Source organism: Microcebus murinus, chromosome 11 (assembly GCF_040939455.1).
Source record: "Microcebus murinus isolate Inina chromosome 11, M.murinus_Inina_mat1.0, whole genome shotgun sequence".
NCBI classification, from domain to species: Eukaryota; Metazoa; Chordata; class Mammalia; order Primates; family Cheirogaleidae; genus Microcebus; species Microcebus murinus.
In genome coordinates, this window is record NC_134114.1 from 101,881,875 (window position 1) to 101,893,883 (window position 12,009).

Below are 12,009 nucleotides of genomic sequence, written 5' to 3' on the forward strand. Positions count from 1 at the left end.
AAACTCTTTCCGGTGCACTCATTAGTGAAATGACCTCAATGACGCTGGAATCCAATATCTAGTCGCCGATTTTTAGCGAGTCCACACGCCAGGGTGGTTGGGGTCCAATGCAGCCCCGGCCAGGCCCAGGCCCCTTGGACTGGGCCACAGGAGGACACAGAGGAGGGTCCCGGCCCCCACGGTAGCGTTGCCGGCAGTTCTCCAAGGGCTTGGGGGTTTTCCAGAGGGAGGAGATGGAGGGGACTGATTTCTTCAGCGCCCCACAAACCACGCCACCCCACCCCACCCAAGGGACACATCCCGAGAGAGAGACGCCCCATACACTCGCTCCCCTCCCCCGTGCGCTGTGCCCCAGCCCTGGCCCGGGGGAATAGGCGGCCGCCCGGCCACAGGGTGGGGGGCGCAACTGAAAGGGGTTGTGGGGGAGGGCGGCCCCTGGCTGGGGTCAAAGGGCGAGCGCCCCGCCCGCCCGTGCGCAGTCAGCGCGCTGGGGGTGGGGGCGGGGAGGTGAAGGAGGCCAGGCGAGGAGAGGAGGGGGGCTGGAAGGTCTCCACCTTGGCGGGTCCAGCCGTGGAGGCGCATCTTGTGTGAGTGTGAGTGAGTGAGTGAGTGTGAGTGTGTGTGTATAGAGAGACAGCCCCCAACCCCGGCCCGCCGCTCCCTGCCCGCCCCGCCTGTCACCCCCGTCCCTCGGAGCCCGCCGGACCCGGCCGGCGAACTCAACAGGCCCGGCCCGGCGCGGGTCAGCGCCGGCGCGGGGCCTGGGGCGGGAGGAGGCGGCGGGGAAGCGCAGAGAGGCTCGGCTTCCTGAGCGGGGCAGGGGCGCCCTCCGCCGTCCACGGCCACACCACCCTGAACGCGCCCGATCTCGTCTGATCTCGGAAGCTAAGCAGGGTCGGGCCTGGTTAGAACTTGGATGGGAGACCGCCCGGGAATACCGGGTGCCGTAGGCTTCTTCTTTTTTTATTTATTTTTTTTTTTTGCCTCTGGTTCTGTCGCGTTTCTGGGAGTGCGGGGGCGGCCCGGGGTGGGGGTGACCCCCACCCTCAGCGCCCGCCGCGGTGCCTGGCGCCCCAGCCCGCACTGTGGGGCCTCCTCTTGTCCCGAGCCGCCACACCGCCGCCACGCGGCAGCATGCGTGGCTTCTGGACTGTCAGGTCTCAGACCAAAGGTCTGCTCTGTGGGAACCGACACGCTGGAGGAAACCTTGAGAGTCTGAGAGGGGAGGGAGTTCCCGAAGAAGGCCAGGATGTCATTTTGAGGGAGTATGTGACCAGAACTCCTCCCGTTGCTTTTGGGGTTCTATGGGCTACACGTAGGAATCTTTGGTGGTGGCACCTGATGTTGGGGGATCCGGAGTCACACCCCGACCTGCTCCACAGGCCTCCTTTTACTATTCTCTTCGGATTCATTATTTATTTATTTATTTATTTATTTATTTATTTATTTATTTATTTATTTTTTGAGACAGAGTCTCGGTTTGTTGCCCAGGCTAGAGTGAGTGCCGTGGCGTCAGCCTAGCTCACAGCAACTTCAAACTCCTGGGCTCGAGTGATCCTTCTGCCTCAGCCTCCCGGGTAGCTGGGACTACAGGCATGCGCCACCATGCCCAGCTAAATTTTTATATATATATCAGTTGGCCAATTCATTTCTTTCTATTGATAGTAGAGACGGGGTCTCGCTCTTGCTCAGGCTGGTTTTGAACACCTGACCTTGAGCAATCCGCCCGCCTCGGCCTCCCAAGAGCTAGGATTACAGGCGTGAGCCACAGCGCCCGGCCGGATTCATTATTTTTAAAAAGTGTCTCTTATCTCTATTATTGCATTTTCTTTTCTCTCTCTTTTCAAGCAGATGATGGGAGTCCAAGTATTAAGGTGACATGTGTTGCCCGTGCCCCCCTCTCCCCCCCCCCGTGTTCTTATTCATTTACCTCTCATGTTGTTCCAGCGTATTGTGGGGGTACCAATGTTAAGGTCGGGTGCGTTGCCCTCTCCCAGCCTCCCCCCTCGGGTCAGAGCTTCAAGTGCGCCCATCCCCCAGTCGGTGCGCACCCACCCCATTCCTAATGGATGTGTATGCCCATCCCCTCCCCCCACCCGCCCGACACCCACCCGATGAAGGTGATTCCTCTGTGTCCACTTAGGTGTCCATCGGTTCGTACCCATTTGCTGGTGAGCGCGAGCACGTGGTGCTCGTGTGTCCATTCTTGGAATGCTTGGCTTACTGGAACGGGTTCCAGCTCTGGCCAGGAGAACCACGAGAGGTGCCCCCTCACCGCTGCTCCTCACAGCCGAATAGCACTCCGTGGTGTCCACGCGCCACATTTCATTTACGCACTCGTGGGTCGATGGGCACTCGGGTCGCTTCCAGGTCTTTGCGATTGTGACTTGTGTCCTGACTCTAACCCTAACCCTTACCCAGCCCGTCTCCTCCACGGCCCCTGCCTGACTGACTCCATCCCGCCCGGCCTGTCACCTGTCACCGTCCTCTACCCCTGCCTGACACGCTCCTCCCTGCCCGGGCCGTCACCATCCTCGGCCCCTGCCTGACGGGGCTCCTCCGTCGCCTGGGCCTTCCAAGGGCTTGGTGTGGACGCTGGTTCCAGGACGCCCTCCCAGGAACCCGGTAGCAGGGCGGCCGCGGCGTCTCGCACAACCCAACCGTCCGCCGGCCGGCCGCCTGTCCCTAAGTGGCCTGCGGGGGACGTGCTCCCGCTGTGCCGTGGGGGCCCAGCCTGGTGCCTTCTCTGAGGCCCCGTGGCTGCCGCTCCCCGCAAGGGGAGAGCCGCGGAGGTGGGGACCGCCTCCTCATGGGGACGTACACCCAGCTCTCCAGGTCGGATTCCGGGGCTCTCTGTGCTGCCAGAAGGCCCAGCTGGCCTGCGGGTCCTTAGAGTGGCAAAAACATCCGAAAACTGAGATTGAGGGTCCGGTGGGTGTCTGCACTTTTCTGCTGGGCGCCCCAGGGAGGCCTGGGGGCTGGCTGGACAACGCGGTCTGCTGGGCTGGGTGGGGGGGTTTGGAGGAGCAACTGATGCCCTTTGCACTTTGGGTAGCAAGTGTCTGAGGTGTCTCTGGGCCCTGCGCCAGGTGGGGGCGGGGGCGGGGGCGGGGTGGGAGGAGGAGGAGGAGGCGGGAAGGGCTGTGGCCTGCAGTCGTGTTCCCCGGGGTGGCACAGCATGTGGCTTCTTCCACGGGCTGCTTGGCCTGGGCTCCCTGCACCTGGGCCTTTGGAGGACTGGCCCTGTGCTTGCCAACACTTCCTGCAGGGACCCAGAGCTGGGAGGTTGCATCTCTCAGCCCTGGGTCGGGCAGAGCCCCAGCGGGCCCTGCCCACAACCTCTCTCAGCACGGGTCCCCCAGAAGGCTCCTTTGGGACCAGGATTCTCTTGCGGGTGACTCTTTAAGGTCTGGCCCCTGGATGGAGGGGCACCAGGAGTAGAGGAGCAGGAAGGGGAAGGGGGTGGCCATGCGAGGGGACACTTTCAGGCCAAGTCCCAGCTTCAGTCTGATCCTCCTAGGAACCCCGGTGTGGACATCACACCTCCTGGTTGCCCTGCTCTGAGACAAGGAGCCGGGCTTCGCATTCCCACAGCAGCCAGTCGTGGGCTGAGGACACCTGGGGCGTTGGGAACTCCCTGGCTTCTCCTTGGATTAACATCTGGAGCTGCTTGGGAATTGTGCCGCCACACACACCCGAGTGCAGGTGTCTTCTGCACAGACCGCGGGCCTGGCTCTTCTGAATGCCGCTAGCTCGCCACCCACAGACGGGTGAACCTGGTCAGGGTGCTTTCTCTCAGGGGCAGACTCTGATCCGGGCGGGCTACCGGTGTCTCTGTTTGCTCCTTTCTTTCTTCCATTTCGGGAAAGGCTTCCTTACTGGGTGTGGAAATCTCCTATGCCTTTCCTCGCCTATTCTGTCAGCTTTCAAATTCTCTTTCAGTTGCCACCCTCACAGATGGATTAGGAAACTCTTTCCGGTGCACTCATTAGTGAAATGACCTCAATGACGCTGGAATCCAATATCTAGTCGCCGATTTTTAGCGAGTCCACACGCCAGGGTGGTTGGGGTCCAATGCAGCCCCGGCCAGGCCCAGGCCCCTTGGACTGGGCCACAGGAGGACACAGAGGAGGGTCCCGGCCCCCACGGTAGCGTTGCCGGCAGTTCTCCAAGGGCTTGGGGGTTTTCCAGAGGGAGGAGATGGAGGGGACTGATTTCTTCAGCGCCCCACAAACCACGCCACCCCACCCCACCCAAGGGACACATCCCGAGAGAGAGACGCCCCATACACTCGCTCCCCTCCCCCGTGCGCTGTGCCCCAGCCCTGGCCCGGGGGAATAGGCGGCCGCCCGGCCACAGGGTGGGGGGCGCAACTGAAAGGGGTTGTGGGGGAGGGCGGCCCCTGGCTGGGGTCAAAGGGCGAGCGCCCCGCCCGCCCGTGCGCAGTCAGTGCGCTGGGGGTGGGGGCGGGGAGGTGAAGGAGGCCAGGCGAGGAGAGGAGGGGGGCTGGAAGGTCTCCACCTTGGCGGGTCCAGCCGTGGAGGCGCATCTTGTGTGAGTGTGAGTGAGTGAGTGAGTGTGAGTTTGTGTGTATAGAGAGACAGCCCCCAACCCCGGCCCGCCGCTCCCTGCCCGCCCCGCCTGTCACCCCCGTCCCTCGGAGCCCGCCGGACCCGGCCGGCGAACTCAACAGGCCCGGCCCGGCGCGGGTCAGCGCCGGCGTGGGGCCTGGGGCGGGAGGAGGCGGCGGGGAAGCGCAGAGAGGCTCGGCTTCCTGAGCGGGGCAGGGGCGCCCTCCGCCGTCCACGGCCACACCACCCTGAACGCGCCCGATCTCGTCTGATCTCGGAAGCTAAGCAGGGTCGGGCCTGGTTAGAACTTGGATGGGAGACCGCCCGGGAATACCGGGTGCCGTAGGCTTCTTCTTTTTTTATTTTTTTTTTTTTGCCTCTGGTTCTGTCGCGTTTCTGGGAGTGCGGGGGCGGCCCGGGGTGGGGGTGACCCCCACCCTCAGCGCCCGCCGCGGTGCCTGGCGCCCCAGCCCGCACTGTGGGGCCTCCTCTTGTCCCGAGCCGCCACACCGCCGCCACGCGGCAGCATGCGTGGCTTCTGGACTGTCAGGTCTCAGACCAAAGGTCTGCTCTGTGGGAACCGACACGCTGGAGGAAACCTTGAGAGTCTGAGAGGGGAGGGAGTTCCCGAAGAAGGCCAGGATGTCATTTTGAGGGAGTATGTGACCAGAACTCCTCCCGTTGCTTTTGGGGTTCTATGGGCTACACGTAGGAATCTTTGGTGGTGGCACCTGATGTTGGGGGATCCGGAGTCACACCCCGACCTGCTCCACAGGCCTCCTTTTACTTTTCTCTTCGGATTCATTATTTATTTATTTATTTATTTATTTATTTTTTGAGACAGAGTCTCGGTTTGTTGCCCAGGCTAGAGTGAGTGCCGTGGCGTCAGCCTAGCTCACAGCAACTTCAAACTCCTGGGCTCGAGTGATCCTTCTGCCTCAGCCTCCCGGGTAGCTGGGACTACAGGCATGCGCCACCATGCCCAGCTAAATTTTTATATATATATCAGTTGGCCAATTCATTTCTTTCTATTGATAGTAGAGACGGGGTCTCGCTCTTGCTCAGGCTGGTTTTGAACACCTGACCTTGAGCAATCCGCCCGCCTCGGCCTCCCAAGAGCTAGGATTACAGGCGTGAGCCACAGCGCCCGGCCGGATTCATTATTTTTAAAAAGTGTCTCTTATCTCTATTATTGCATTTTCTTTTCTCTCTCTTTTCAAGCAGATGATGGGAGTCCAAGTATTAAGGTGACATGTGTTGCCCGTGCCCCCCTCTCCCCCCCCCCGTGTTCTTATTCATTTACCTCTCATGTTGTTCCAGCGTATTGTGGGGGTACCAATGTTAAGGTCGGGTGCGTTGCCCTCTCCCAGCCTCCCCCCTCGGGTCAGAGCTTCAAGTGCGCCCATCCCCCAGTCGGTGCGCACCCACCCCATTCCTAATGGATGTGTATGCCCATCCCCTCCCCCCACCCGCCCGACACCCACCCGATGAAGGTGATTCCTCTGTGTCCACTTAGGTGTCCATCGGTTCGTACCCATTTGCTGGTGAGCGCGAGCACGTGGTGCTCGTGTGTCCATTCTTGGAATGCTTGGCTTACTGGAACGGGTTCCAGCTCTGGCCAGGAGAACCACGAGAGGTGCCCCCTCACCGCTGCTCCTCACAGCCGAATAGCACTCCGTGGTGTCCACGCGCCACATTTCATTTACGCACTCGTGGGTCGATGGGCACTCGGGTCGCTTCCAGGTCTTTGCGATTGTGACTTGTGTCCTGACTCTAACCCTAACCCTTACCCAGCCCGTCTCCTCCACGGCCCCTGCCTGACTGACTCCATCCCGCCCGGCCTGTCACCTGTCACCGTCCTCTACCCCTGCCTGACACGCTCCTCCCTGCCCGGGCCGTCACCATCCTCGGCCCCTGCCTGACGGGGCTCCTCCGTCGCCTGGGCCTTCCAAGGGCTTGGTGTGGACGCTGGTTCCAGGACGCCCTCCCAGGAACCCGGTAGCAGGGCGGCCGCGGCGTCTTGCACAACCCAACCGTCCGCCGGCCGGCCGCCTGTCCCTAAGTGGCCTGCGGGGGACGTGCTCCCGCTGTGCCGTGGGGGCCCAGCCTGGTGCCTTCTCTGAGGCCCCGTGGCTGCCGCTCCCCGCAAGGGGAGAGCCGCGGAGGTGGGGACCGCCTCCTCATGGGGACGTACACCCAGCTCTCCAGGTCGGATTCCGGGGCTCTCTGTGCTGCCAGAAGGCCCAGCTGGCCTGCGGGTCCTTAGAGTGGCAAAAACATCCGAAAACTGAGATTGAGGGTCCGGTGGGTGTCTGCACTTTTCTGCTGGGCGCCCCAGGGAGGCCTGGGGGCTGGCTGGACAACGCGATCTGCTGGGCTGGGTGGGGGGGTTTGGAGGAGCAACTGATGCCCTTTGCACTTTGGGTAGCAAGTGTCTGAGGTGTCTCTGGGCCCTGCGCCAGGTGGGGGCGGGGGCGGGGGCAGGGTGGGAGGAGGAGGAGGAGGAGGCGGGAAGGGCTGTGGCCTGCAGTCGTGTTCCCCGGGGTGGCACAGCATGTGGCTTCTTCCACGGGCTGCTTGGCCTGGGCTCCCTGCACCTGGGCCTTTGGAGGACTGGCCCTGTGCTTGCCAACACTTCCTGCAGGGACCCAGAGCTGGGAGGTTGCATCTCTCAGCCCTGGGTCGGGCAGAGCCCCAGCGGGCCCTGCCCACAACCTCTCTCAGCACGGGTCCCCCAGAAGGCTCCTTTGGGACCAGGATTCTCTTGCGGGTGACTCTTTAAGGTCTGGCCCCTGGATGGAGGGGCACCAGGAGTAGAGGAGCAGGAAGGGGAAGGGGGTGGCCATGCGAGGGGACACTTTCAGGCCAAGTCCCAGCTTCAGTCTGATCCTCCTGGGAACCCCGGGGTGGACATCACACCTCCTGGTTGCCCTGCTCTGAGACAAGGAGCCGGGCTTCGCATTCCCACAGCAGCCAGTCGTGGGCTGAGGACACCTGGGGCGTTGGGAACTCCCTGGCTTCTCCTTGGATTAACATCTGGAGCTGCTTGGGAATTGTGCCGCCACACACACCCGAGTGCAGGTGTCTTCTGCACAGACCGCGGGCCTGGCTCTTCTGAATGCCGCTAGCTCGCGACCCACCCACGGGTGAACCTGGTCAGGGTACTTTCTGTCAGGGGCAGACTCTGATCCGGGCGGGCTACCGGTGTCTCTGTTTGCTCCTTTCTTTCTTCCATTTCGGGAAAGGCTTCCTTACTGGGTGTGGAAATCTCCTATGCCTTTCCTCGCCTATTCTGTCAGCTTTCAAATTCTCTTTCAGTTGCCACCCTCACAGATGGATTAGGAAACTCTTTCCGGTGCACTCATTAGTGAAATGACCTCAATGACGCTGGAATCCAATATCTAGTCGCCGATTTTTAGCGAGTCCACACGCCAGGGTGGTTGGGGTCCAATGCAGCCCCGGCCAGGCCCAGGCCCCTTGGACTGGGCCACAGGAGGACACAGAGGAGGGTCCCGGCCCCCACGGTAGCGTTGCCGGCAGTTCTCCAAGGGCTTGGGGGTTTTCCAGAGGGAGGAGATGGAGGGGACTGATTTCTTCAGCGCCCCACAAACCACGCCACCCCACCCCACCCAAGGGACACATCCCGAGAGAGAGACGCCCCATACACTCGCTCCCCTCCCCCGTGCGCTGTGCCCCAGCCCTGGCCCGGGGGAATAGGCGGCCGCCCGGCCACAGGGTGGGGGGCGCAACTGAAAGGGGTTGTGGGGGAGGGCGGCCCCTGGCTGGGGTCAAAGGGCGAGCGCCCCGCCCGCCCGTGCGCAGTCAGCGCGCTGGGGGTGGGGGCGGGGAGGTGAAGGAGGCCAGGCGAGGAGAGGAGGGGGGCTGGAAGGTCTCCACCTTGGCGGGTCCAGCCGTGGAGGCGCATCTTGTGTGAGTGTGAGTGAGTGAGTGAGTGTGAGTGTGTGTGTATAGAGAGACAGCCCCCAACCCCGGCCCGCCGCTCCCTGCCCGCCCCGCCTGTCACCCCCGTCCCTCGGAGCCCGCCGGACCCGGCCGGCGAACTCAACAGGCCCGGCCCGGCGCGGGTCAGCGCCGGCGCGGGGCCTGGGGCGGGAGGAGGCGGCGGGGAAGCGCAGAGAGGCTCGGCTTCCTGAGCGGGGCAGGGGCGCCCTCCGCCGTCCACGGCCACACCACCCTGAACGCGCCCGATCTCGTCTGATCTCGGAAGCTAAGCAGGGTCGGGCCTGGTTAGAACTTGGATGGGAGACCGCCCGGGAATACCGGGTGCCGTAGGCTTCTTCTTTTTTTATTTATTTTTTTTTTTTGCCTCTGGTTCTGTCGCGTTTCTGGGAGTGCGGGGGCGGCCCGGGGTGGGGGTGACCCCCACCCTCAGCGCCCGCCGCGGTGCCTGGCGCCCCAGCCCGCACTGTGGGGCCTCCTCTTGTCCCGAGCCGCCACACCGCCGCCACGCGGCAGCATGCGTGGCTTCTGGACTGTCAGGTCTCAGACCAAAGGTCTGCTCTGTGGGAACCGACACGCTGGAGGAAACCTTGAGAGTCTGAGAGGGGAGGGAGTTCCCGAAGAAGGCCAGGATGTCATTTTGAGGGAGTATGTGACCAGAACTCCTCCCGTTGCTTTTGGGGTTCTATGGGCTACACGTAGGAATCTTTGGTGGTGGCACCTGATGTTGGGGGATCCGGAGTCACACCCCGACCTGCTCCACAGGCCTCCTTTTACTATTCTCTTCGGATTCATTATTTATTTATTTATTTATTTATTTATTTATTTATTTTTTGAGACAGAGTCTCGGTTTGTTGCCCAGGCTAGAGTGAGTGCCGTGGCGTCAGCCTAGCTCACAGCAACTTCAAACTCCTGGGCTCGAGTGATCCTTCTGCCTCAGCCTCCCGGGTAGCTGGGACTACAGGCATGCGCCACCATGCCCAGCTAAATTTTTATATATATATCAGTTGGCCAATTCATTTCTTTCTATTGATAGTAGAGACGGGGTCTCGCTCTTGCTCAGGCTGGTTTTGAACACCTGACCTTGAGCAATCCGCCCGCCTCGGCCTCCCAAGAGCTAGGATTACAGGCGTGAGCCACAGCGCCCGGCCGGATTCATTATTTTTAAAAAGTGTCTCTTATCTCTATTATTGCATTTTCTTTTCTCTCTCTTTTCAAGCAGATGATGGGAGTCCAAGTATTAAGGTGACATGTGTTGCCCGTGCCCCCCTCTCCCCCCCCCCGTGTTCTTATTCATTTACCTCTCATGTTGTTCCAGCGTATTGTGGGGGTACCAATGTTAAGGTCGGGTGCGTTGCCCTCTCCCAGCCTCCCCCCTCGGGTCAGAGCTTCAAGTGCGCCCATCCCCCAGTCGGTGCGCACCCACCCCATTCCTAATGGATGTGTATGCCCATCCCCTCCCCCCACCCGCCCGACACCCACCCGATGAAGGTGATTCCTCTGTGTCCACTTAGGTGTCCATCGGTTCGTACCCATTTGCTGGTGAGCGCGAGCACGTGGTGCTCGTGTGTCCATTCTTGGAATGCTTGGCTTACTGGAACGGGTTCCAGCTCTGGCCAGGAGAACCACGAGAGGTGCCCCCTCACCGCTGCTCCTCACAGCCGAATAGCACTCCGTGGTGTCCACGCGCCACATTTCATTTACGCACTCGTGGGTCGATGGGCACTCGGGTCGCTTCCAGGTCTTTGCGATTGTGACTTGTGTCCTGACTCTAACCCTAACCCTTACCCAGCCCGTCTCCTCCACGGCCCCTGCCTGACTGACTCCATCCCGCCCGGCCTGTCACCTGTCACCGTCCTCTACCCCTGCCTGACACGCTCCTCCCTGCCCGGGCCGTCACCATCCTCGGCCCCTGCCTGACGGGGCTCCTCCGTCGCCTGGGCCTTCCAAGGGCTTGGTGTGGACGCTGGTTCCAGGACGCCCTCCCAGGAACCCGGTAGCAGGGCGGCCGCGGCGTCTTGCACAACCCAACCGTCCGCCGGCCGGCCGCCTGTCCCTAAGTGGCCTGCGGGGGACGTGCTCCCGCTGTGCCGTGGGGGCCCAGCCTGGTGCCTTCTCTGAGGCCCCGTGGCTGCCGCTCCCCGCAAGGGGAGAGCCGCGGAGGTGGGGACCGCCTCCTCATGGGGACGTACACCCAGCTCTCCAGGTCGGATTCCGGGGCTCTCTGTGCTGCCAGAAGGCCCAGCTGGCCTGCGGGTCCTTAGAGTGGCAAAAACATCCGAAAACTGAGATTGAGGGTCCGGTGGGTGTCTGCACTTTTCTGCTGGGCGCCCCAGGGAGGCCTGGGGGCTGGCTGGACAACGCGATCTGCTGGGCTGGGTGGGGGGGTTTGGAGGAGCAACTGATGCCCTTTGCACTTTGGGTAGCAAGTGTCTGAGGTGTCTCTGGGCCCTGCGCCAGGTGGGGGCGGGGGCGGGGGCAGGGTGGGAGGAGGAGGAGGAGGAGGCGGGAAGGGCTGTGGCCTGCAGTCGTGTTCCCCGGGGTGGCACAGCATGTGGCTTCTTCCACGGGCTGCTTGGCCTGGGCTCCCTGCACCTGGGCCTTTGGAGGACTGGCCCTGTGCTTGCCAACACTTCCTGCAGGGACCCAGAGCTGGGAGGTTGCATCTCTCAGCCCTGGGTCGGGCAGAGCCCCAGCGGGCCCTGCCCACAACCTCTCTCAGCACGGGTCCCCCAGAAGGCTCCTTTGGGACCAGGATTCTCTTGCGGGTGACTCTTTAAGGTCTGGCCCCTGGATGGAGGGGCACCAGGAGTAGAGGAGCAGGAAGGGGAAGGGGGTGGCCATGCGAGGGGACACTTTCAGGCCAAGTCCCAGCTTCAGTCTGATCCTCCTGGGAACCCCGGGGTGGACATCACACCTCCTGGTTGCCCTGCTCTGAGACAAGGAGCCGGGCTTCGCATTCCCACAGCAGCCAGTCGTGGGCTGAGGACACCTGGGGCGTTGGGAACTCCCTGGCTTCTCCTTGGATTAACATCTGGAGCTGCTTGGGAATTGTGCCGCCACACACACCCGAGTGCAGGTGTCTTCTGCACAGACCGCGGGCCTGGCTCTTCTGAATGCCGCTAGCTCGCGACCCACCCACGGGTGAACCTGGTCAGGGTACTTTCTGTCAGGGGCAGACTCTGATCCGGGCGGGCTACCGGTGTCTCTGTTTGCTCCTTTCTTTCTTCCATTTCGGGAAAGGCTTCCTTACTGGGTGTGGAAATCTCCTATGCCTTTCCTCGCCTATTCTGTCAGCTTTCAAATTCTCTTTCAGTTGCCACCCTCACAGATGGATTAGGAAACTCTTTCCGGTGCACTCATTAGTGAAATGACCTCAATGACGCTGGAATCCAATATCTAGTCGCCGATTTTTAGCGAGTCCACACGCCAGGGTGGTTGGGGTCCAATGCAGCCCCGGCCAGGCCCAGGCCCCTTG

At 62.0% G+C, this 12,009-nt stretch overlaps 3 non-coding genes across 3 annotated transcripts; all 3 read left to right on the forward strand.

The window, feature by feature from the left end:
• The first annotated feature begins 834 nt into the window (after positions 1-834).
• On the forward strand, positions 835-953 carry LOC142874174 (5S ribosomal RNA). The gene has a single exon (XR_012921995.1). It is a non-coding gene; the product is annotated as a 5S ribosomal RNA (ribosomal RNA).
• A 3,848-nt stretch (positions 954-4,801) lies between these two features.
• Positions 4,802-4,920, forward strand: LOC142874185 (5S ribosomal RNA). Its single transcript, XR_012922004.1, has one exon. It is a non-coding gene; the product is annotated as a 5S ribosomal RNA (ribosomal RNA).
• Positions 4,921-8,748: 3,828 nt separating this feature from the next.
• LOC142874196 (5S ribosomal RNA) lies at positions 8,749-8,867 on the forward strand. The gene has a single exon (XR_012922013.1). It is a non-coding gene; the product is annotated as a 5S ribosomal RNA (ribosomal RNA).
• The last annotated feature ends 3,142 nt before the right edge of the window (positions 8,868-12,009 follow it).